Source organism: Hordeum vulgare, chromosome 4H (assembly GCF_904849725.1).
Source record: "Hordeum vulgare subsp. vulgare chromosome 4H, MorexV3_pseudomolecules_assembly, whole genome shotgun sequence".
In the NCBI taxonomy this organism is placed as follows: Eukaryota; Viridiplantae; Streptophyta; class Magnoliopsida; order Poales; family Poaceae; genus Hordeum; species Hordeum vulgare.
Genome location: NC_058521.1, coordinates 118,443,394 through 118,467,747, shown reverse-complemented (window position 1 = coordinate 118,467,747; position 24,354 = coordinate 118,443,394).

The window sequence follows — 24,354 nt, the reverse complement described above, 5'->3', positions numbered from 1 at the left end:
GTGGCCGCCTGGGTGGTGGGTCCCACCTCTGGTGCCCTCCATTGGCTTATATGACCCTCGTGACCTAAAAATCCGGAAGACACAAGTTTTTCCAGAGTTCCGCCGCCGCTCCACGACGGAAACCTACAGAGAAGAAAAGACCTTTTCGGCGGACAGATTCTGTCGGGGAGAACTCCTCCCGGAGGGGGATATCGTCCTCATCATCATCGCCATCATCACGGGCATCATCGTGATCATCATCACCATCATCTGCATCACGAGCAGCATCTCCATCTTCACCCCATCTCACTTTACCATTGCAATCGGAGTTGTATCTTGCACTATTCATCCTTTTTACTCTACCGGTGTTGATTACTCTTTTGTGGTCAATGCTATTGAGTTTTGTTGGAGAATTATTGTTATGACCAGATTGTTCATCATATTTCTTCCCCTCTGATCATGATCTCTTTTATGTCTTGTGATTAGTCCCTTTAGTTCTTGAGGACATGGGAGAAGTCTAGTTGTTAGTAGTCAAATGATGTTGAAGAAATATGTGTTGATTGCTATTTAAGTTGTGGTGTTATTATTCTAGTGGTGTTATGTGAAAGTGGACTACACAACACTTCGCCTTTTTAAGGACCTAGGAGAATGCATTGTATAAAGAATGCTTATGGTGGGTTGCCGGAGTGACAGAAAGCTGAACCCCAGTTCGCATGCTTTTGCACGAGGGAGTATTGGATCCTAAAGTTTATTGCTATGGTTAGGCTTTGCCTTAATTTCTCTCTTGTATTTGCAGATGCTTGCAAGGGGTTTAACCATAAGAGTGTACTTGTCTTAGCCTAGACGGTGCACTAGTAGAGATCCACCCACATAACACTTATCAATACAAAACATAGTACTAGACGGAATATGGCGAAAGCACTTGACTATCTCTCCCGTGTGTCCTGAGGAACGCCTTAGTCTTTATAAGTTTAGCCCCTCGGCTTATCCTTTGTGTTCAAAAGGATTGCGCCACTTGCTGCACCTCGACACCGTTTACTTTCCTTGCATTTATTTCCTTGTTGCTTATACTAGAAAACCCATAAAAAGTTACCTTTAGTGCTTGCTGTCATTCCTTTCTCAAAATCTCTTGTCAGTACCTTCTGCTCCTCGTTGGGTTCGACACTCTTACTTATTGGAAAGGCTATGATAGATCCCCTACACTTGTGGGTCATCAGTCATATGCGTTCTCAGATTTTAGGAAATTTAAAAAATACTTAAGTTGAGGAATTTGACAAGTGAGTTGAAGAATTTGAGTAAGCATTTTGATCTTGGGTTCCAGAGTTGTGCAGATTCAAAAATTTACACAATTGAGGAATATCGTGAAGAATTTTGTGGCTTAGTGAAATTCATCAATTGTTCTAGACATGGGTGTGCACAACTGAGAGATTTTCTAAGGAAAAACTGATTTCACAAATCTAAAGAGAATAAATGGATCAAATATGGATGGTAGAAATAGGATTTTAATTACCCTATATGAAGAACACGATGAACTGGGGAAGTAAAAAACGGAAGTTCTTCGTCTCAGATCTTCAATGACCAAACTTGGCGACTAAAAACAACTACAACGGTGGCGGAGGAAGATGTTCCGCAGTCGGCGCGAGTCCGACGATGGCGAGGTCGAGGTAGTGAAGCTGTTCCTCACCGGCGACGAGGATGCTAGCGTCGGCGCTAGGTTTTGAGATCGAGAGGAGCAGTCGATAGAGAGGAAGAGTTTTTTGACTATGGGGGGGTGGTGGTGGTAAGGGGATATTATTACTCAGCCGAAAATGGTCTAAAGCGAAAACTTCGGACGAAACTGCCCTTGCCCTTTCGTCTCCGCATGACACATTCTACCCATGATCGAAGCGCTGGAGATCATCATTATCCTATCATGAGTAGTGGGTGCGGTTACTGTTGTAACATTAAAATAATTTTTTGAGTTTTTTGAATTTTGTTGCAAAGTCCTCAGTTGACAAGGACCGAGTGATGATTTTGAACAAGTGTCAAAACAGAAGGCATATGAAGAACTGAGAATAGAGTGGTTTGAGCTTAGCATAGAGGGGAGACGGGTCCGATCACATTCACTTAGAAGAAATACCAACTTGAAGATTTAGCAATAAGTGAATGCTGTTGAGGACATTGAAATCTCAATTTATTATATATATAGTGAAATGAAGATCATCATAGAAAAGTTTGAAGAATTTGAAAATTTGATTACTTTGAAAATTTTGAGGAATTTGTGAAAAGTCTGAGATTGAAGAATTTCAGCTTCGACGATTTTCCAACTTGAAGAATTTCTAAGTTTGGTGGTGGCGTGACCCACCATATAAGAATGATGATTTGAGGCGCCGCGTACAATTGTCGTTGGGCCTTGAGAACCAAATTCTTGATTAATTTCTTCACACTTAGAGTGATATTCTTCATTGATTTGAAGAAAATCGTTACTTTGTGTGTTGCACATCGAAGTCATCAATTTTGCATAAGTGTTAGGATGTGTGCATGTTAAAAAAACAGTTGAAGATTCTAGGATATTTAACTCACACCGCAACTTGCAAAACCTTCTCTCATCCAAGGGCTTTGTGAAGATATCTGCTAGCTGGTCATCAGTCTTCACATGGTCGATGATGATATTGCCCCTGAGTACATGATCACGAAGAAAATGATGACGAATCTGGATGTGCTTGGTCTTCGAGTGTTGTACTGGGTTGTAGGTGATCTTGATTGCACTCTCATTGTCGCAGTAGAGGGGCACATTTTTCATGTTGATGCTGTAGTCTTTGAGTGTTTGCTTCATCCATAGCAGTTGAGCACAGCAAGATCCAACAACAATGTATTCAGCTCCGACAGTGGAGAGTGATACACAGTTCTGCTTCTTTGTGGACCAGCAGAGTAAGGATCTTCCGAGGAAATGGCATGTGCCTGATGTTGACTTGTGATCCACACGGTCACCAGCATAATTAGAATCAGAATATCCAATGAGGTGAAGATTTGAGCCCTTGAGGTACCATAATCCTAGTGTTGGTGTGTGAGCTAGATATCGAAGAATATGTTTCATAGCCTTATGGTGTGATTCCTTCAGTTTTTCTTGGAAACGTACACACATGCAAACACTAAGCATAATATGTGGCCTAGATGCACACACGTACAATAAAGAGCCAAGCATAGAACGATATATCTGCTGATCGAAATCTATAGCATTTTCATCACTACGGAGGTGGCCATTGGTAGGCATAGGAATCTTGTCGCCTTTGCATTCATGCATGCCAAATTTCTTCAGGACACCCTTGAGGTATTTCTCTTGAGATATGAAGATGACATTGCATTATTGACGAATTTGCAGACCTAAGAAGAATTTCAGCTCCCCCATCATGGACATTTGATACTCTTCACCCATCATGTAGGCAAATTCATCACTGTAACGTTGGTCAGTACAACCAAAAATAATGTCGTCGACATATATTTGGCACACAAATAGTTCATTGTCATATGATTTTTTGAAAAGAGCAGGATCAAGTGAACCGGGTTTGAAGCCTTTCTTCATGAGGAATTCCTTCAATGTATCATACCAAGCTCTAGGGGCTTGCTTGAGGCCATAAAGTGCCTTTTTGAGTTTAAAGACTTTGTCAGGATGCTTCGGGTCTTCAAAACCTAGGGCTGAACAACATATACTTCTTCCTCAAGATTACCATTGAGGAATGCACTTTTCACATCCATTTGATAGAGTAATATTGTGATGGTTAGAATAAGCAAGTAATATTTGAATAGCTTAAAGTCTAGCAACAGGTGCAAAAGTTTCATCAAAGTAAATTCCTTCAACCTGTGTGTAGACTTGGGCTACAAGCCATGACTTGTTCCTCACAACCTGACCATCCTCATCTTGCTTGTTTCGGTAGATCCACTTGGTGCCGATGATATTGTGCTTGCGAGGATCTGGTGTTTGGACGAGTTCCCACACATCATTTAGCTTGAACTGAAGAAGTTCATCTTGCATGGCTTGAATCCACTCAGGTTCCATGAAGGTTTCAGCAACTTTTGAGGGTTCTGTGGTAGACACAAAAGGGGAATGCCCACAAAAGTTAACTAAATGTGAAGCTTTTGAGCGAGTGAGAGGACCTGGCGCATTGATGTAATCAAGGATTTTGTCAAGTTCCACTTCATTTGCAATCCTTGGACGAGTTGTTTGAATACTTTGGTTGGGCTGAGGAATTTGATCTATAGCATTTTCCTCAGGTGCACTTGCTTGAATTTCATCTGTGTTGGGGACGACTTCTTCAACAAGGAGTTGTTCCTCAGTAGGAATGATATCTTCAGTAGCCTTGTGCTTGATACCTTCCTCAGGAGTCAATTTATCTGGCACAGGAGGCAGTTGCTCTCTTTACGAGCCGTTAGTTTCATTGAACCACACATCTACAGTTTCAAAAACCTTCCTGTGATAGGTATTGAAGACTCTGTAGGTGTACGAGTCCTTTCCATAACCAAGCATAGAACCCTCATGCGCTTTAGGTGCAAACTTTGAACTATGGTGAGGATCTCTAGTCCAGCATTTTGCACCGCAGACTTTGAAATAACTTACATTGGGTTTCTTGTCAGTGAGGAGTTCATATGAGGTTTTCTTCAGGAATTTGTGAAGATATACCCTGTTGATCATGTGGCAAGCGGTGTTGATTGCTTCAAGCCAAAAGCGATGAGGAGTCTGATATTCTTCAAGCATAGTTCGTGCCATTTCAACCAGAGTCATGTTCTTGTGTTCAATGACGCCATTCTGTTGAGGAGTATAAGGAGCAGACAATTCGTGAGTAATACCAAGTTCATCAAGATAATCATCAAGACCAGTATTTTTGAATTCTGTCCCATTACCACTCCTGATGTGTTTGATCTTGACGCCGAAGTTCGTCGAGTCCCCTGAGGAAAATCGTTTGAAGACTTCCTGCACTTCAGTTTTATACAAAATGATGTGTACCGAAGTATAGCGAGAATAGTCATCAACGATGACAAAGTCATATAAGGATGCTGAATTGGTTAGAGTAGCATAATGAGTTGGTCCAAACATATCCATGTGAAGTAATTCAAACGGACGAGTAGTTGTCATGATAGTCTTCGAGGGGTGTTTGGATCTGGTTATTTTTCGAGACTCACAAGCACCACACAGATGATCCTTGAGGAATTTGATGGATTCGATGCGAATGACATGATTCTTCTTTGCCAGTGTGTGCAAATTTCTCATGCCTGCATGACCAAGTCGTCGATGCCACAGCTGCCCTTGTGAGGTTTTTGCTAGTAAACATGTGGCTAGTTGAGGACTTGAAAAAATCAACAATATACAAATCTCCTCTCTTAAAGCCTTCGAAGACTTTGGATTTGTCAGATTCCATGATGACTACACATCTATATTTTCCAAAGATGACAACCATATCAAGATCACAAAGCATTGAGACTGACATGTGGTTAAATCCAAGGGATTCGACAAGCATGACATTGTCCATGTGTCGATCCTCGGAGATAACCACTTTACCAAGTCCCAATACCTTGCTTTTACCTTTATCAGTGTAAGTGATTTGCTTTAGTGGTGATGGAGTCAGTGGTATATTCATCAATAAGCTTTTATCACCAGTCATGTGATTTGTGAAACCATTGTCAAGAACCCACTATGTATTCTTGGGTTTGTCATCGTGCACATGAATTAGTACAACTTACCATCTCATATGCTTCAGACTAGAAGAATCTGATATCAATTTCATTAGATAAGAATTTCATCACAAACAGTAAATTTGAGGACGTGTGAAATGTTAATTCATTTCATCATGTTTTAGCTTGCATCCAATCAAGCAATTTCCTCAGGTCTCCAACAACTTGTTCACATGATGACTTTCATCTGGAGACCTGACCTGCAGAAGAGATTAGTTTGTTTTCTTCACCACCCACATCTGAAGGAGTGGCAAAGTGTTCATCATCCTGCGAGCACCATATGAGAATGGAGGCATTGAAGCTAATGCACTTCTTTTCACGTTGGGGGGCGGGGGTTATAGTATTCAAGTGAATAGGCAGAGAAATTATTTGAGGACTTATGAACATAATGATTTGAGGAATCATGCTCATATTCATGGCCCTTGTAGTTTCCCTGCATATCAGAAGCATTAGTGCGAGTACGAGCATAATTTTGACCATTTGAGGAATTAGATCCTCGTGAAGACTTTGGTCCACGTGAGGAATTTGATCTGGGGTTCTGGTTCTGCACAGGTGGTGTCATGAGGACATTCACCTGAAAATTTTCCAAGCAACTTTTGGGAACCCAAATTTTCCTCAGGAGAGGTCCATTCCTATAGTTAGTTCCAACATATGGAGCAAATACTTCACCAGGTTGATTTTTGAACAGTTTATAGTTGGAGGCCAAAGACTCACCATAGGAATAGGACATTTCACATGTAAAGCCTGTTAGAGTGGATGGATCAATGGAAGGGGCTTTAGCAGCAACACATGAGGTTTGGGGATACTGCTCAGGTTTCCAGTACGAACCATCAACATTCAATTTCCTCTCGAAGGCAATCCCTCTTTCCTTGGGTTCTTGCTCAGAATCTGCTTTTTGAGCACATCACAAAGGGTTTGATGCCCTTTGAGACTTTTGTATATGCGTGTCACATACAATTCCTCCAATCCTGCACTTTCGTTAGTAGCATTTGTGGTTTCCTCAAGTGAAGAATTTGATACCACAGTGACCGTTGAAGAATTTGTAGCGATAGAAGCATTTGATGATTCAGGTGAAGAATTAGAAGTTTCACGCTCGATGCATGTCAAACATGTGGAATGAATTCAACCTGAGTGGTACCGATCTATTGAGAAAACAACGAATCATTTTCCATTCGAAGATCATCATGAGAAATTCTTAACTTCTCAAGATCAAGCTTCCTTTGACTAAATTCATAGGAAAGTTTCTCATTATCAGCCAAGAGTGTTCCATAGCAATCTTGAAGACTATCAAATCTAGACTGAAGACTTTGAATGCCTTCATTGAGGACTTGAGTACGATTCATTTCATCATTCAACAAATCATTGCTTTTGTCTAGCAGTTTCTGAAGCTTTTCAATGGCACTTTGTTGCTTAGTGGCAATGTTGGCAAGTTTATAGTAACTGGGTTTTTGATAATCATGAGGTTCACAATCACTAGAATCATAGGAGAAAGTGTGGTCTGGTACCTTTGAACCTTTTGCCATGAAGCAATAGGTTGGAGAAAAGTCATCAGCATATTCATCAATGTAGTTGACATTGTCATTTTCTCCAAGGTTGAAGATTGGCTTGCTGACGAATGTGGTAGCCAGTGTGAGACTTGCCACACCAGACTCTGACTCCACTTCAGAACCTTCCTCTTCATCACATTCCTCAGATTCTTCTTCAGAATCCATTTCCTTGCCAATGAGTGCGTGAGCCTTTCTGAAACTGGTCTTCTTGTGTGATGAGGACTTTTAAGATGAGGATTTTGAAGACTTCTTCTTTTTCTTCGAGTCATCAAAACTTTCGTCCATCTATTTCTTCTTCCTTGATTCTTTCACCCAGCAAGGACAATCAACAATGTAGTGACCAGATTTCTTGCATTTGTGGCAGGTTCTTTTCTTGTAGTTCTCAAATGAAGATTATGATTTCCTCATATCTTTTCTTGAAGATTTCCGAATTGGCCACGTTTTGTGAAGTTCTGAAATTTCCTCACGAGCATCGGAAGTTCCTGTCCCAGTTCTTCAGGGTCACCAAGACTGCAATCAAATTCTTCTTCTTCAGATGAGGAAATAGCCTTAGCCTTCAGCGCACGAGGTCTTGAGTAGCTTGGTCCATATAGATCTCTCTTTTCTTCTTGTTGGAATTCATGAGTATTGAGTCTCTCAAGTATATAAGCAGGATCAAGCGTCTTGTAGCCTCGTTCTTTTATCATCAGAACTAGTGTGTCAAATGATGGATCAAGAGATCGTAGCCATTTCTTCACAACTTCATGGTCAGTGATGTCTCTAGCTCCGAGTGCTTGCAGATTTGAGATGTCAGTGAGGCAAACAAAGGTATCTTGGCAGCCTTTATTGTCAAGCCTCTTGAAGTGATTGAAGAGATTGCGAAGAACATCGACACGAGAGTCACGCTGTGTTGAGACTCCCTCATTGACTTTGGATAGCCTATCCAAGATAAGCTTCTCTGTGCCCAAACCACTAACTCTGCCATACTGACCTTTGCTCAGGTGGCCACAGATGATATTCTTTGCTTGCGAGTCAAGTTGCTTGAACTTCTTCACATCTACGGCAGAGATAGGAGTGATGGAGGGAATACCATTTTCCACAATATATCAGAGATCATTATCAATTTCTTGAAGATGCATTTGCATCTTGGTCTTCCAGTAGGGGGAGCCCTTTCCTTCAAAGGTGGGACATCCCGCAGTAACCTTGATCATACCTGCGTTCGACATAACTAAAACTCAAGGCGGTTAAACCAAAATCACACAGAACAAGGGAGTACCTTGCTCTGATACCCATTGAAAGTGCCTTATATCGACTAGAGGGGGGTGAATAGGTGATTTTTACAATTTCTTCACTAAGGAAATTCCTAGTGAGGAAAGTCCTCAGTCATGAACTGAGTGTAGCGGAAATAGTACATGATCAGATGTGCAAAAACGTCTACAGCAAAGTACTCAACGTGATTTTAGAGATTCGGTTTGCACAGGTCAGAAGTACAGGGTAAGCAGGTGAAGATTAACTCAGGTGAAAAATTTGAGGTGAGGAATTCACAGAAAGTCTTCAGTCATATTCTTCAAACAGTACAGATGAAAGTCTTCAACATGCAATTGAGGAAATGAGAAGGTTGAGGAAATAGAACCAGTAGCTCGATGAAGATAGTTGTTGATGACCCTGTTCCAAGTGCTATGACAGTTGTACGTCTGGTTTGGAGTGGCTTGGTATTGAAACCAAAGGACACACAGTCCCTACCGTATTCTCCTTGAGCTAAGGACACACAGTCCTTGCCCAACACTTGCATTAAGTCTTCAGGGCAGACTTCCAAACCCTCACAAACCCGGTCACCCGGTGATACGTCTCCGTCGTATCTACTTTTCCAAACTCTTTTGCCCTTGTTTTGGACTCTAATTTGCATGATTTGAATGGAACTAACCCGGACTAACGCTGTTTTCAGCAGAATTGCCATGATGTTTTTTTGCGCAGAAATAAAAGTTCTTGGAATGACCTGAAAATTTATGGGGATTTTTTTTGGAATATATAAAAAATACTGGTGCAAGAATCAACGGAGGAAGTGGAGCATGGAGCCCACAAGCCCACCAGGCGCGGGCCCTCCTCGCCGCTCCTGGCAGGCTTGTGGAGCCCACGTTGCTCCAGCGCCTCCAATCTCAGCTCTATTTAGCCTCTTTCGTCTGGAAAAAAAATCAAGGAGAAGAGTTCATCGCGTTTTACGATTCGGAAGCACCGCCACCTCCTGTTCTTCCTCTGGAGGGCAGATCTGGAGTCCGTTCTGGGCTCCGGAGAGGGGAGATCGTCGACATCGTAATCACCAACCTTCCTTCATTGCGAATTCCATGATGCTCTTCTTCATTCGTGAGTAATCTCATCGTAGGCTTGCTGGACGGTGATGGGTTGGATGAGATCTATCATGTAATCGAGTTAGTTTTGAGGGGATTGATCCCTAGTATCCACTATGTTTTGAGATTGATGTTGCTACTAGTTTGCCATGCTTAATGCTTGTCACTAGGGCCCGAGTGCCATGATTTCAGATCTGAACCTATTATGTTGTCGCCAATATATGTGTGTTATTGATCCTATCTTGCAAGTTGTAGTCACCTACTATGTGTTATGACCCGGCAACCCCGGAGTGACAATAGCCGGAACCACTCCCGGAGATGACCATAGTATGAGGAATTTTTGTATTCACCAAGTGTTAATGCGTTGGTCCGGTTCTTTATTAAAAGGAGAACCTTAATATCCCGTAGTTTCCATTAGGACTCCGCTGCCACGGGAGGGATGGACAATAGATGTCATGCAAGTTCTTTTCCCTAAGCACGTATGACTACATACGGAATACATGCCTACATTACATTGATGAACTGGAGCTTGTTACATATCTCTTCGTGTTATAACTGTTGCATGATGAATAACAAGTGACATAATCATCCATCACCGATCCAATGCCTACGACTTTTTCCTACTAGTCCTTGCTACGTTACTTTGCCGCTACTGCTGTCACTCCTGCTACTGTTACTCTGCTGCTGTTACTCTGTTGCTACTACTCTTACTTTTCTGCTACTGGTTACTGTTGCTACTGTTGCTATCACACTACTCTGCTACTGATACTTTGCTACAGATACTAAATCTTTCAGGTGTGGTTGAATTGACAACTCAACTGCTAATACTTGAGAATATTCTTTGGCTTCCCCTTGTGTCGAATCAATAAATTTGGGTTGAATACTCTACCCTCGAAAACTGTTGCGATCCCCTATACTTGTGAATTATCAAGACTATTTTCTGGCGCCGTTGCCGGGGAAGCATAGCTCTATTCTCTGAGTCACTTGGGATTTACGTCTGCTGGTCACTATGAGGAATCCGAAAGATCCAAGAACTAAAGTCTTGCCCTCAACTACAAGGACAGGTAAGAAACTGTCATCTAGCTCTGCACTTGATTCACCTTCAGTTATGAGTAAGTTTGTGACACCACCTCTTGCTAGAAATCTTGATATGTCGCCTGTGCTTGATGATGCTACTTCTGCTATCCATGATGCTTGTGATGATGCTATGCTTGATACTGCTTTGCCACTAGGTGCATTCCTTGATGCACAAATTGCTAGAGTTGCTGCTAGATGTGATGATATTTCTGAAACTGCTAATACTATTGAAGTAGAACCTGCTATTTTGCCTGATAGAGCTAGCTCTCCTAGATATGAATTGCCTGATATGCCTGGGCGTTATGTTATGGAGGAGAGATAGCTGAGGATTTTCTTGCGTGTAAGGATAGCTATGATGTTGAGAATTTACTGCGCAAGTGGAAAGAAAATCTTTGAACGCTAGGATGAAATACGACCCGAAGTTTGCTACTTCGCCTATCTTTGTGACCGATAAGGTGTAGCGACCCGACTCAAGACGAGTCAAGCCTCTGTGTATCTGTGCCATCCCTGGATCAGTATGCTGGCACACACAGTACATCAATGTATATATCAAAGTGCAATCACATGTAAATAGCGTAAAACTAATATATACCTTAAATATCTCAGCGGAAGCAGTCAAGGGAGTGGAGTCCCAATAAACACCAACGGCAAGTTGAGTGTAGACCGTAACCCTGAATCGTACTCTTACTCGTCGTAGAAAAATATCTGCAACATGAGACGTTGCAGCCGTGTAGGCAACATATTGAATATGCCGGCAAGTCACATATGAGAGGGGGTAAAAAGTAATCATCTATACTATATGCATATATGGCAGGTGGGGCTATAAGTTTTTAGCGAAAAGCAAGTTTTATCCTACATCAAGAGAGGGCTAAAAGCAAAATGTTACTACATTGTTGGTTGTTAACGAGATGGTTCCGCCAACCAATTCTCGTACCCGAGTTGTCAATAATTACCCTCATCAAATATATATATAATGGTGTTGAGAAATCCACATAACTTCAGTTCCTTTGGCTCAAGTTGTCCATGACCGTGGACACGGCTAATCGATTAGGTTTGAGTACTCTGCAGAGTTTTGCACACCTTCCCCACAAGATTTGATCGCCTCCGAGTATGTCCTCGCACTTCAGGGTGTTTGAAGACCGGATGATCAAAACATGGTCTTTCAACGGGTCCCTCTGAATCCCTGTCGGTGCCCATCCATTCCTACCGTTCTTCTACATCTGCTAGCACCGCCTGTCCAGAGTCGCCGCGTTGTCCAACCAAGCCAGAGACCATAATGACTTGTGGCTGTGCAGGTAAGCCTTGGGTCTTGAAAATATCCGTCCGTCTCTTTGAGCCTGGGTGAAGCTTTCCGCAGGATGTCATGGCCTCTCCAGCATCCCGGGTCATCCACTGGGTTCTCCAGGGAGCCGATCAACCGTCCTTCACCCAGAGTTGCATTGCATCCGAGGTCTTGAAAATATTGTCTTAACCGGTTTTGATTATTTATTCAACCTCGCATCACTCGTGTTAAGCACTCAACCGAAATCCCGTCAACTCAAGCATAGCAATATGAAATTTTTTGTCCCGGGGCCAAGTATCGGGGTTGTTGTGTGCCTACCGCATGATACTACAATCTATACTAAAATTTCCAAGTACCTAAGCAGCATGCAATTTGAGCATAGGATGGTAGAACTACGATGCATAAAACATAGGTGATAGTATGATCAAAGTGACTTGCCTGGTGATGTTGACGAAGAAGAATTTCTCGAGAAATAACTTGATAGACTACTCGTCACTCTCCGATGAAATCTATATAACAAACATATCATTCACATAAGCACTCATACTAGCAATCATTCTAGCAATCAAAACAAAAGAGAGAGCGAATAAGAATCCGAAAGAAACTTCAAATAAGACTAGGGAGTCTTCTACTACGTCAAACACTAAATAGTTTTTGTCTAAGAGAAAATAACAACAAGGAACTAAGATATAAGTTTAACTAAGATAAAACAAAGTATTTTTCACAAAACTATTGGAAAGTATTTCCAAACGGGATTTGAAACAGTGGAGAAACCAATTGCAAGTTACTAAGGAACTAGAATTGATTTCATGAAAACAAATAAAAATAAAATCAAAACTTGTTGCAAACCTACTGTTTAACTAACAGAAACAAAACATAATATTTCTGAAATATAAAAGAAAATAATTAAAAGTAACTAAAGAAAGTAAATTAGCCACAATCCTAAAAGAGGTGAATCAGAAATTGTTTCACAAGAAACCATAAGCTAAAATACTCAAACAATTCTAAAATTTTTACCACTGATAAATAGGATGACTAGTGATCAGTAGCAAAACAAGGTTTAAACTAAATCTTATCTAATTCAAATTTGAAAATTTCAAACATAGACAAATTATATGTTTTTAAAAACTAAAGGATATTTGTGAGCTACTGGAAAAATAATCAACTCCATTGGACTTATGGATCAAAATTTATGGGCTAAACAAGATTAGAACTTTTCTGTTTTTGAACTAAATCTAAAAAATAAAACAAACAGAGAGTCCATGTGGCGGCTTCTGATTGGCTGATGGGTGTGCGTGGCATAGGCTAAACATCGGATGGCCGCTAAATAAGAAAAACCCTTTCGGTTTAAAATTACTAATAGGGAACCGGTATGGTTTTATAACTAAAACCGAAGGGGTAAGTGACTCTAATCTACACCGTTGAAAATAGATCTAAGGGTAAAACTACACCATACAAAAAAACAAGTAAAAGAAAAAGAAAGGGAGGAGGGGTTACCTCCCGTGGATGTATGCAGCAGTGGCTGCTCCGGCGATGGGGAGCTGCGCCGGCGGGGAAGAGGACACTCCGGCGAGGGAGAACCGGCGGGGAGAGGTGGAACCGCCGGAGGAGGGGTGGGGTGGGGCTCCTTGGGGGGGGGGGCGAGGTGGAGGTGGAGAGGGTGCAGGGGGGGGGGGGGGGCGACGGGAGGAGTTCTGGCTCCCTGGTCGTGGCGATGGGGAGGGGCAGCAGCTCCGGGCGAGGCTGCAGGGCGAGGGGGTGGGGTGGGGTGGGGCGTGGGTGGTGCAGCGGGGTAGGGGAGGGCTGCAGGGGGGTGCGGAGTGCAGGGGCGATGGGGAGCTCGTGCAGGTGCTGCTGGCTCGTCTTGGGCAGTGGCTCCGGCGAGGTTTGGGCGGGGCGACGCGGCAGGGGAGATGGGGTTGGGAAAGGGGAAAAACGGAGAGAGGAGGACGGTGGGAATTTATAGGCGGTCTCGGATGGCGTCCGGAAGGAAAGAAGAGGGAGATCGGGAAGGAGAGAATTCCTTCCTCCATTGATGGAAACTTGTGTAACGCGAGGAAGGAGAGGAGAGGTAGGAGATGATCTTGTTGGGCCAGAGAAAAGGAAAAGTCTTAATGGGCCACCTGGAGTTTCCTAATAGAAGTGATTCCTTTCCTATTTTTAAAACTAGAAAACTAAAACGATAAAAAGGAATTCAAATCAATTCGGAATAAAGAGTTTCTATATACTAAAATTATCAGAAAAATAAAATATAAAAGATGGGCATTTTTCCATGGCAAAAATAAAAACTTCAGAAAAAATTATTTTCACAAATTTGCGTAAAAGATTTATTTTCTTTTGCAAATAATTTTCAAATGACCCTCTAAGTTTTAGGGTTCAAATAACTTTCAAAATGCCCATGATTTTGAGGGTCATGTTCCTCCGCTCTTTCTTGCGTGCAAGAATTTTGTCGGGGCATTTTCTCGGGGAAGAAAAATATAGAAGCAAGGGCAAATATTTTGAAAGGATTCGAATGCAAACTCCGTTCAAATTCTTTATAGTTGAAGAAGTCATGTCATCTTCTCTCTTTGCTTTTAAATGATTGAATTTGAATTCACCGGAGAAGGGGAAAGTCATTTTATTCCCTCTCATTTCAAAAGTTTTTGAAAAGTTTCAAATTTCACACAAGTTTCAATCACTCAAGCAAACAAACAAACAATCTAATAATTATTTTAACATTCCAAAATTTGGGATGTTACAAACTACCACACTTAAAATGAATCTCGTCCTCGAGATGCGAAGAGGCTAGAAAGAAAGTTTAGGGTTTGGGGGTCTTCTAACAAATCAAATCTCCGGCAAGGTGGGATGCTACCACACTTAAAATGAGAGGTACTGGTCCCTTAAGATTTTAACAATCCTCTGGGGTTTTGGCATCTGACTCCTCACTGTCTTCATATCTTCCGTTATATTCATAATGTCTCCATAAAAAAACGAGGGCTTTTCCGCTGATATAAGCTTCTTCCGTTACTGGGTCCTCTTTAACTGACAGTCTCGTGATCAATTGTAACTAACCTATCGATTATTCTCATGGTGGTCTACCATTTGTGGCTATCCTGCAGAGAGAGAGGTCTTGTCTTCATCCTCACCGTAAAATTTCCTACGCGTGACAACAAGTGCCATGTACATGGGCTTTTCTTATACCATTCTAAGGCTTAAACAAAAGCTTCAAAGAACGTCATCTCTCACTATGGGTAAGTCTCTCAGATTTACCATTCCGAATAGCAAGATAAATGATAAGAGTAAGTCGTCATGGTGATCAATCCATTCTGCACCCAAATCATTTCTCTGTATAAGGTTTAGAGAATCTCACATTCTAACACTTGGTCATCCTCACAAGCGTTGCAGAATTTCTCTTGTCCACGAACGAAGTTCGGATAATCCATTGGTTCTGCAAGCTGAACGAAACATCTATCGTATCTTGACAACTCTCAGGTTTTCGTATGCTCATAAGAAAACGTTTGCTGATCCATCATAGCTTCTTCCATAAATCATATTCATTTCATAATCAATCCTTTATTACATCCTTGCTTTCTTCAAAATTCTAACTCAAAAGTAATTTATTACAAATGCTGCCATCCACATTGTTCGGTATGGTCAAACATTTCTGCCAACTTTATTCATCTGTCTCTCATTGGAGGTACTTTAGTTCCACTCGAACTTTCCGAGGTGCTCCTTGAAATCATCCATCTTTTTCTTCATCATGGTGGTCATGAGCTTCATCTCCATCATCTCCGCACGTACCTCACTCAGGTATTCCTGGGTATGACGGAGTCTTGCTTCAAGTATTTCTCCGATCTGACGTATGGCTTCCATGGAAGCTTCACGAACAGCATCAAAGAAGGTTGCTCGTGGTACATGTGAAATGAAAAAGTATTGCCCCATAGTCTTTGGACAAACTCCTTTCACATGATGGAGGTGTACTTCCACATACCAAAGTTCCACTCCATTTTCCACAAATGGGTAGCCTTTGTAGACTGCATCTCCTTCAAGATGAATGTGCTTCATCATGTCTGTCGGGACCCCGATCCTAAGCCATAGGAATCCAGCCTGTAACACATCGCATCCCTTTGTGGTTTCACGCACGGTTAACTTCACGGCTGCAGCCTTACCTTAGCCGGGACCGTTTGCGTCTTTTGACTCACGTATGCGATAGTGTTGCTAGCATTCCAATGTCAAAGAACCCGGATCGACATGTCTAGTCATAAACCAAAGTGGCAGTCCCGCACAAGGACGGGCATACATGACCCAACAAAGCAGGTGTCGGTCATCAACGAACGTAGACGAGTCGTAGCAAGCTACAAGGACTCCATTACGTCGCGTGACATTTCCCCAAAGGGGACAGACACAGCAGCTAAGAAGTACACATGCCGGTCAACCAATGTGTCCGGAGCAGTAGCGAACTACCAAGGCTCGTTGGATCACAAAGGGGCATTTCCTTGTAAGGGGTGCTACTAAAGTTCACGACTAGGTATTCGAACCCCATACATATCAAGTAAGACACACGTACGCATGGCATACCGATATGTATAGATACATCGATGGCATCACAACATAACCATAAACATACAAGCTTTATTTAAGAGGCTCAGAAGAGCCACACACATATTATTACACATTAAGGGTCTCACGACCCATAATATCAGTCACACAATACAAGCCAGCGGAAGAGTTATAAGCTGTCTGGGTACAGACAGAGCAACTAGGAGGCACATGGCCTGACTATACTACAGAGCCGACGTAGGGCCAGATCGTAGCTGGGACACCAGCTACTCGTCATCGTCGATGTCTACGAAGAACCCTCCATTAGGGTCATTAGCAACCTCTGCAACATTATTAAGCAAACATGAGTACGAAGGTACTCAGCAAGACTTTAGGATGGCTAACTACTCATGCAAGGTATCAAGAAGGTATTGTGGGGTTTCATGCGGGAAGCCAGCATTTGACTCGTGGCTAGACAACTTGCTTTTTGAAATTAGTTTTGACAACTTGATTTCTCGCACACGAGTCCACTAACACCACAACAATACACTATCGTGGAATCATTCCGTCTCCATACGGAAATGCCGTCCACGACACTCACGCTTATCTTGACAATTTTATGAGTAGCCATTGAAATTATCTATGAACAACATATGTCTCCAAGTAGTCCATATCCGCGGACGCGGCTATTCGAATAGATCATAACCCTGCAGGGGTGTACTTCGTCACACACGCTCCCGCCACTTATCGCCATGTGCACGTCATGCACCTCGGCAACCTTCAAGCGGAAGCCCAGCGAGGGAGTCGGCCACGACCGTTAACCACACTAGTACCTAGTCCAGGTTTATCGCCTATCTGAGAGTAACCCGTACGGAAGTCCGGCCGAGGTTTCCGCCACGGCCTCAAACGATGTGCGCAGGGTTCCCAAGCCCACCATCCGGGTGCCACTTGGTACACCGTGCCACTGCCTACCGCATCACGGTCCACCTCTCAGGTCAGCACCATGCACGGCCTCCAGCATTACTATAAACACCAGAAACTACTTGCAACTCCTGGACCGAGTACTACGCGATTAATAGGCCGAGCGGGGTCATATTTCAGGGCCCAGCATGTGGTAGTATCTAGTCTTGGATTACATACACGGAACTCAGTTCCTAAGGACGGTTCCAATGAAACAACCCGCCATGTACTCCTACATAGCCTTTCACCGGTACCTTTACCAAATCAAGTTCAACACACGACCTTTGCTCACCGAACACATTCCACATTTCTGTTCATCTCCCAGATGACAGACCATACACAACTCTAAGCATAGCATGCATAGCAGGATAAGGCACATCATAGCTCAAGCAACTACCAGGTATGCTAGGTTGCAAGGTTCGGCTATTTACTGTGACAAGGTTAAGTCATGCAAAGGAAGTGGGTCCAACTATCGTGGCAAAAGCAGTTGAAGCATTTGATCCTAATGCATTAAATAGGTGCAGGAGCAAGAACATAGGTGTTATCGGGATGATCAAAAGGGGTGCTTGCCTTGTTGCTCAGAGGAGGAACGATATCCGTCGGACGGATATTCGGTGGAATCCGGGGGTGCGGAGCCTACCGAAATGAACGACAACATTCAATAACAATCATATGCAATCAAAATGATGCATGAGCACGGCATGAGAATGCAAAGTGATAAGTTATTATAATCAAGATGTTTTGGGTTTAGAGTTGATCTGAATCACATTCGAATAGCAATTCAAACGGGTATTCCCGGATACCGGTTTAATTGATTCGACCTGATGCTCAGATCAACCTAATGTTAACATGCATGAAATGTCATGTTATGGTACTGATTTACCTCTAGGGCAGTGTGTGATCATTGTATTTATAATGAAATTTGGATATTGTTGCAAATTCCATTTATAAAGTGATTAAAAGAATTGAATTATTCCTTATTTCAAAATTTAGGGTTCTGTAACTTTTTCAAACATAGTTGAAAATAGCATAATCAGAATCCTTGAACTTTTCTGATACTTTTTCATATATAAATTATTTTCATTGGAGTTACAGATTAATTTCTATGATTTTTGCAATTTTTCGCAATTTCCTGAATTATTTTTATACTGGAAATTCCATTTATTGCATCAGGCTGACGTCAGCAGGTCAGCCGACCTGTGCAAGTCAAACCTGACAGGGGGGCCCCACTGGTCAGCCTCTCTGGGACTAATCCCGCGCTGACCAGCCCCTAACTGGGGTTTGACCAGGCGTGGGGCCCTCTGTCAGCGACTCAGAGGAGGGCGATTAGGCCCTAATGGCCGGCCACGTCGACGGCCACCGGAGGGTGGTCGCCGGCGACCAAACCCGCGGCGGAGGGCTCGCCGGAGGCGACCTAGACGGCGCTGCACAGCACCAAATCGCATGCGGATGGCAGCTACAGCAAGCTCGCGAAGCGGCCGATCTGGCAGGACCAACTAGGGAGGCTAGGGTCGCCGGAAGAGGCGTCGGCGACGAGCCGGAGCGGCGGCCGAAGCTCGGGCGTCGTCGGGGGGGCTTGAATCCGAGGGATCCACGCTTAGTTCTTAGCTGCTACGGCATCTACGCGTCGTCCTGGAGCTTCTGGTGCTCACGGGAGGACGAGCTGGACATCGGAGGGCTACCGGCGACGAGCGGCAGCAGCGGTGCTCGTCGGGCTCCGGTGGAACTAGGGCTAGAGGAGGGGATCGACGGGGAAAGCTTAGGGAAAACCACCGCATGCTCACAGGGAGTGCAGAGAAGAGCTCAGACGGCTCGGGGAAGGCCTGGGGGCGACGAATCGACGGGAGATGTCCGGTGGCCGGATGAAGAAGACGACGGCGTTGCGGGCGTTGCAGGGCTCGAGAGGACTTCGGCTTCTGCAGAGACGACCAGGGCGACGAGGCGGATCTAATGGCATGCTCGGGGAGGGGTTCCTATGGCCAGGGCAACGGCCAGCTCGAGCTCGAGCTCGGCTCTAATGGCGGCAGCAGGGAGGGGGAGGAGATCCGGGCGGAGGGGAAGAACCGAGGCGGGGAATGGATAGGGGAGGCTCTGGGGAGCTTATCCCCGCCGTCGCCAGCGCGAACCGGCGGCCAGGCAGGCACGTAGGTGCGTGGCCGCGCCGGAGGAGGCGGCGGCCACCTCCTGCTGCCTACTGGCGCGGGGAAGGGGACGAGCGGCGAGATGGGCTGGGCCTGGCGTGGGCGTCAGGTAAGATTTTCTCTATTTTCTCCTTTTCTGTTTTTTCTGTTTTGCTATTTATTGCTTTGCTATTTATTTCAGCCCCAAAACAAAAAGTAAAAACTAATTTTGACCTCCTGAAATATTTGTTATAATATCCCCACTCATTTCCAAGACTTTCAACATTTTTGGAAAATTATAGCTTCTGTTTTCAAATTTTTAAATTTGAAACCAGTGGCTTTTGCATTTATTTAAAATGCTTAAAGTGTCAAGAAAATAGTTTTCTCTAATGCTCATTTACTTTCATGATTTATCAGAAAGTTTGAACATTTCTTGAGGCCATTTTGGGTTCATTGATTTTGAACTAGTTGAATTTTCCTTTAATTGAAATGATGGCTAGGGTTTAGAGTTTTTCCTTTGCCACTTTGTTGTTTTTGTTGGAACTTCTTGGATGCAAATGCAAAGAAGACATGAGCACAATGCTATCTAGCTTAAGGTTTAGGGATGTGACAATGTCCTTCAGGATTTTCGGGTAATCATGATCACTCGTCAGGGTCATGATCGTTTCTAGGCCCTTGAGGAATGACTCGTAGAGAGTTGTCATCTGCAGGTGTCAGTAAATAGGTACTCAGAGGAATGTATGTGTCTCCTTGGTAATCATGGTACACTCCTACTCAATGGATCATGTGGGTTTACCGATTACTACCACACTTAAATGAATTATACTCATGCCTGCATAGACCATATTTTCTCATATCCTCATAATGTTCAGAGATCTTTGCTCGTAGAGAAACAACGCATACATTTTCAACATAGGCAATCATGAGACAATAAATTCCTTTTATTCATGATGTTATTACAATCTCAGGGACTTCTGTTACAAATTTTTTACTCCATGATCTCATGAAAAACAAGAGTTCTTCAGATCACACTTATTGCCATGGTCAAAACTTAACTACTCCATTCTAGATTTCTTCCTTTGCGGGCAATCGCTAGCAAAATGTCCTGCTTCCTTGCAACGAAAGAAAATGAGTTCTGACAAGTCTCGAGGCTTCTTAGCTTTTGCTTTTTGCTCCTTGGATTTCTGGCTTCCTTCCTGAGCACATGTATTTGTGGTGGCCAAATTCCATACACTTGTAACATCTGACATGACTCAGGTCTATGCCTGCAGAGATTTGGCTCTTCCGAGGGTACTTTTTCTTCTTTCTGGACTCCTTCATTTTGGCCAGTTCTTCTATTTCAAGTGGATCAAACTCCACTTCTTCCGTCGGGAAGTTTCCCAGGTACTCTTGGCTTCTCTTCGTGCAATCCTGTGAATAATGTCCTTCTTCTCCACATGAGTAGTATGCATTGGAGTAAAATCTGGTCAGACCTTGTCCATCAGGGTCTTTAATATTTTCGTTCATCACCGGTTCTTCTAGAATCTTCTTCTTGAGGGTTTCCTTCACTGCATCTTTCTGTTGCTTGACAACTTGTTGCACCTTGGGGTAAATGTGACACTGAGCTGTGTAGTGGGTAGTTCCTTCACAAAGAAAACAAGTCACCTCACACTTGGGCACTCCTCAGCTGGGTGATTTTCTTCATAATGAGTGCATCCATCCTTGTGTTCTTCCGGGGTGTGTCCTATTTCTCCATAGATCTTGCATGCACAAGTCTTCTTCTTTGGGTTATCATAGCACTTCTGAATAAGACGAGATCTTAACAAAGTCTTCTTGAATTCGTCCCAGGTTTCTGCTCCACTAAATCCTTGTATGGCATGGTGCATTTTCCACCAGATAGCAGCACTTTGGGTAAAGTACTGAAGAGCGTGTTCCACTTCATACTTCCTTGAGATCAAATTGCTCCCGAAGTGGTTCTCCATGTTCTGAATCCATATTTCAGCCTCCAGTTGGGTCATTGGTCCAGAGACTACAAGTCCAGCTTCATACTCCATCTGGTAGGGTTGAGGTTTTGGGGATGAGACGGGTAAGAGAGGGAGGGAGATACACACAATACAACAATATTTTTTTGAGATAGGTTTTATTTGTGGCCGTCGGAAAACACACACCATTGACGGCTCACAAATCATTGTATCTAACGTGGGTATATAACAGGGGTTTGGACTTCTAATGGTCATATAGATATTCGAACGCTTCAGGGTCTTCGAATTCTTCGGGTCTTGAGAGTCTTCAATTGGTGTAGCTTCATTTCTTCAAACGCGTGGTGAAATTCTCTTTACTTTGAAGTAGAACTCCGTTGATTCTTCATGTGGTCAAAGGGGAAAGGGCATTGTCTAACTATTTGAGGAGAGAGAGAACGTTTGATGAAATCAGAAGAGATGAGAAGTGAAAGGTGTTCTCGAAAATAAGTTTTTTGAGAGATCCTATCCTAAGAAGTTTCCAGTTTCTAGGGTCACGTCCTACAGTCAACATGTGCTCTGATACCATTTCTGTAGCGACCCGACTCAAGACGAGTCAAGCCTCTGTGTTTCTATGCCATCCCTGGATCAGTATGCTGGCACACACAGTACATCAATGTATATATCAAAGTGCAATCACATATCAATAGCGTAAAACTGATATATACCTTAAATATCTCAGCGGAAGCAGTCAAGGGAGTGGAGTCCCAATAAACACCAACGACAAGTTGAGTGTAGACCGTAACCCTGAATCGTACTCTTACTCGTCGAACAAAAATATCTGCAACATGAGACGTTGCAGCCGTGTAGGTCAGCATATTGAATATGCCGGCAAGTCACATATGAGAGGGGGTAAAAAGTAATCATCTATACTATATGCATATATGGCAGGTGGGGCTATAAGTTTTTAGCGAAAAGCAAGTTTTATCCTACATCAAGAGAGGGCTAAAAGCAAAATGTTACTACATTGTTGGTTGTTAACGAGATGGTTCCGCCAACCAATTCTCGTATCCGAGTTGTCAATAATTACCCTCATCAAATATATATAATGGTGTTGAGAAATCCAGATAACTTCAGTTCCTTTGGCTCAAGTTGTCCATGACCGTGGACACGGCTAATCGATTAGGTTTGAGTACTCTGCAGAGTTTTGCACACGTTCCCCACAAGATTTGATCGCCTCCGAGTATGTCCTCGCACTTCAGGGTGTTTGAAGACCGGATGATCAAAACATGGTCTTTCAACGGGTCCCTCTGAATCCCTGTCGGTGCCCATCCATTCCTACCGTTCTTCTACATCTGCTAGCACCGCCTGTCCAGAGTCGCCGCGTTGTCCGACCAAGCCAGAGCCCATAATGACTTTTGGCTGTGCAGGTAAGCCTTGGGTCTTGAAAATATCCGTCCGTCTCTTTGAGCCTGGGTGAAGCTTTCCGCAGGATGTCATGGCCTCTCCAGCATCCCGGGTCATCCACTGGGTTCTCCAGGGAGCCGATCAACCGTCCTTCACCCAGAGTTGCATTGCGTCCGAGGTCTTGAAAATCTTGTCTTAACCGGTTTTGATTATTTATTCAACCTCGCATCACTCGTGTTAAGCACTCAACCGAAATCCCGTCTACTCAAGCATAGCAATATGAAATTTGTCGTCCCGGGGCCAAGTATCGGGGTTGTTGTGTGCCTACCACATGATACTACAATCTACACTAAAATTTCCATGTACCTAAGCAGCATGCAATTTGGGCATAGGATGGTAGAACTACGATGCATAAAACATAGGTGATAGTATGATCAAAGTGACTTGCCTGGTGATGTTGACGAAGAAGAATTTCTCGAGAAATAACTTGATAGACTACTCGTCACTCTCCGATGAAATCTATATAACAAACGTATCATTCACATAAGCACTCATACTAGCAATCATTCTAGCAATCAAAACAAAAGAGAGAGCGAATAAGAATCCGAAAGAAACTTCAAATAAGACTAGGGAGTCTTCTACTACGTCAAACACTAAATAGTTTTTGTCTAACAGAAAATAACAACAAGGAACTAAGATATAAGTTTATCTAAGATAAAACAAAGTATTTTTCACAAAACTATTTGAAAGTATTTCCAAACGGGATTTGAAACAGTGGAGAAACCAATTGCAAGTTACTAAGGAACTAGAATTGATTTCATGAAAACAAATAAAAATAAAATCAAAACTTGTTGCAAACCTACTGTTTAGCTAACAGAAACAAAACATAATATTTCTGAAATATAAAAGAAAATAATTAAAAGTAACTAAAGAAAGTAAATTAGCCACAATCCTAAAAGAGGTGAACCAGTAATTGTTTCACAAGAAACCATAAGCTAAAATACTCAAACAATTCTGAAATTTTTACCACTGATAAATAGGATCACTAGTGATCAGTAGCAAAAAGAATCAAATTAAAAGCTATTGTTAAACTCCTGGAATAGGCAAAACAAGGTTTAAACTAAATCTGATCTAATTCAAATTTGAAATTTTCAAACATAGACAAATTATATGTTTTTAAACACTACAGGAAATTTGTGAGCTACTGGTAAAATAATCAACTCCATTGGACTTATGGATCAAAAGTTATGGGCTAAACAAGATTGGAACTTTTCTGTTTTTGAACTAAATCTGAAAAATAAAACAAAGAGAGAATCCATGTGGCGGCTTCTGATTGGCTAATGGGTGTGCGTGGCATAGGCTAAACAGCGGATGGCCGCTAAATAAGAAAAACCCTTTCAGTTTAAAATTACTAACAGGGAACCGGTATGGTTTTATAACTAAAACCGAAGGGGTAAGTTACTCTAATCTACACCGTTGAAAATAGATCTAAGGGTA